This window comes from Vulpes vulpes, chromosome 8, assembly GCF_048418805.1.
Source record: "Vulpes vulpes isolate BD-2025 chromosome 8, VulVul3, whole genome shotgun sequence".
Taxonomy (NCBI): domain Eukaryota; kingdom Metazoa; phylum Chordata; class Mammalia; order Carnivora; family Canidae; genus Vulpes; species Vulpes vulpes.
The window spans coordinates 55,006,490-55,008,927 of NC_132787.1; positions in this window are offsets into that span (position 1 = coordinate 55,006,490).

Here is a 2,438-nt window from a genome sequence, read left to right on the forward strand (position 1 = left end):
GGTGACTCCGCCTCGTCCTCCCGCCAGAGCCTTCGGTTCCCCGCCCACTTTATTATTCTCCAGCGATGAAGTTCTCAATCTCAGCCAAAGCCCTCCCCACACCTGGTGAGCCTGTAGAAGCCCAATGTGTGCGGACTGGCCGATCCATATCTCAAAAGAAGTATCTGTTCTCGCCCTGAGAGCAATGCTACACGTCCCCTCCTTTCATCAGAACAGCTTCAAGAATTCCTCAACAAGAACTTCTTTTTTTTTTAATGCCATGCAGAATCTTTTTTTTTTTATAAATTTATTTTTTATTGGTGTTCAATTTGCCACATACAGAATAACACCCAGTGCTCATCCCCTCAGTGTTCGCCACCCAGTCACCCCCACCCCCCGCCCTCCTCCCCTTCCACCACCCCTAGTTCGTTTCCCTGAGGTAGGAATCTTCCATGTTCTGTCTCCCTTTCTGATATTTCCTACCCATTTCTTCTCCCTTCCCTTCTATTCCCTTTTACTATTATTTATATTCCCCAAATGAATGAGACCATATAATGTTTGTCCTTCTCTGATTGACTTATTTCACTCAGCATAATACCCTCCAGTTCCATCCACGTGGAAGCAAACGGTGGGTATTTGTCGTTTCTAATGGCTGAAGTAATATTCTATTGTATACATAAACCACATCTTCTTCTTTTTTAAATTTTTATTTATTTATGATAGTCACACACAGAGAGAGAGGCAGAGACATAGGCAGAGGGAGAAGCAGGCTCCATGCACCGGGAGCCCGACGTGGGATTCGATCCCGGGTCTCCAGGATCGCGCCCTGAGCCAAAGACAGGCGCTAAACCGCTGCGCCACCCAGGGATCCCAAACCACATCTTCTTTATCCATTCATCTTTCGATGGACACCGAGGCTCCTTCCACAGTTTGGCTATTGTGGACATTGCTGCTAGAAACATCGGGGTGCAGGTGTCCCAATTTCACTGCATCTGTATCTTTGGGGTAAATCCCCAACAGTGCAATTGCTGGGTCGTAGGGCAGGTCTATTTTTAACTCTTTGAGGAACTTCCACACAGTTTTCCAGAGTGGCTGCACCAGGTCACATTCCCACCAACAGTGCAAGAGGGTTCCCTTTTCTCCGCATCCTCTCCAACATTTGTGGTTTCCTGCCTTGTTAATTTTCCCCATTCTCACTGGTGTGAGGTGGTATCTCATCGTAGTTTTGATTTGTATTTCCCTGATGGCAAGTGATGCAGAGCATTTTCTCATGTGCGTGTTGGCCATGTCCATGTCTTCCTCTGTGAGATTACTCTTCATGTCTTTTGCCCATTTCATGACTGGATTGTTTGTTTCTTTGGTGTTGAGTTTAATAAGTTCTTTATAGATCTTGGAAACTAGCCCTTTATCTGATAGGTCATTTGCAAATATCTTCTCCCATTCTGTAGGTTGTCTTTTAGTTTTGTTGACTGTATCCTTTGCTGTGCAAAAGCTTCTTATCTTGATGAAGTCCCAATAGTTCATTTTTGCTTTTGTTTCTTTTGCCTTTGTCTCCTTACTTTTAACTACAATGTCTCAAAACCTCTTTCCACTCACCTTCTAAATTGTTCATACTGTTTTGGGAATTTGTACACCATTTACAGCCTACTCATGTGCCTCCTGTGATCCCATGAACCTCTTGCTAGAAGCCCATATTTACATGTATTAGGAATGGTAACAAAGTGTAAAATAGTCATAATGATAATATAATTATTTATTGATTAATTTAAAGTGTAGCTCAGGAAATCGTCACAATTCTATGATATAGGTGCCACTATTATTTGTGTTTCATGGTAAATCTGAGACAATATTTAGCCCACCTTTACAATTTAGAGAAGTGAAATGACTTGCCAATAGTTACATGACAATAGGTTGTAAAGCTATGATTAAAGCATTACCTTTAGTCGCTAGTCAAACTTCTAATTGTGTTGTCCTTGCATTTTTCAAAATAAAATCAAAAGTCTTCCTTTCTCTAAAATAGTATACTCAACTTAGAAACAATAATACAGGGGCACCTGGGTGGCAAAGTTGGTTAAGTGTCTGATTCTTGAGTTTTGGCTTAGGTCATGATCTCAGGGTTGTGAGATCCAGCCTGTGTGGGCCTCTGCACTCAATGTGGAGCCTGCTTAAGATTCTCTCTCTCCCTCTATCTCTGCTCCCCTCCATGCTTGCTCTCTCTCTGTCTCTCAAATTAAAAATTTGTTAAAATGTAAAATGAAGGAACAGTGCAACAGGCTTTCATGTTATAGCTTTTTTTTTTTTAAGAAAACTCTACCCCAGTATGAGGCTTGAATTCATGACTCCGAAATCAAGAATCACATTCTCTGCCAACTGAGCAGCCAGCCCTGTGGGGTACTCTGATCAGAGAGGGGGGTTCATCAAATGTGGGACATCCCAACTGGGTGGGGACTGGTGATGCC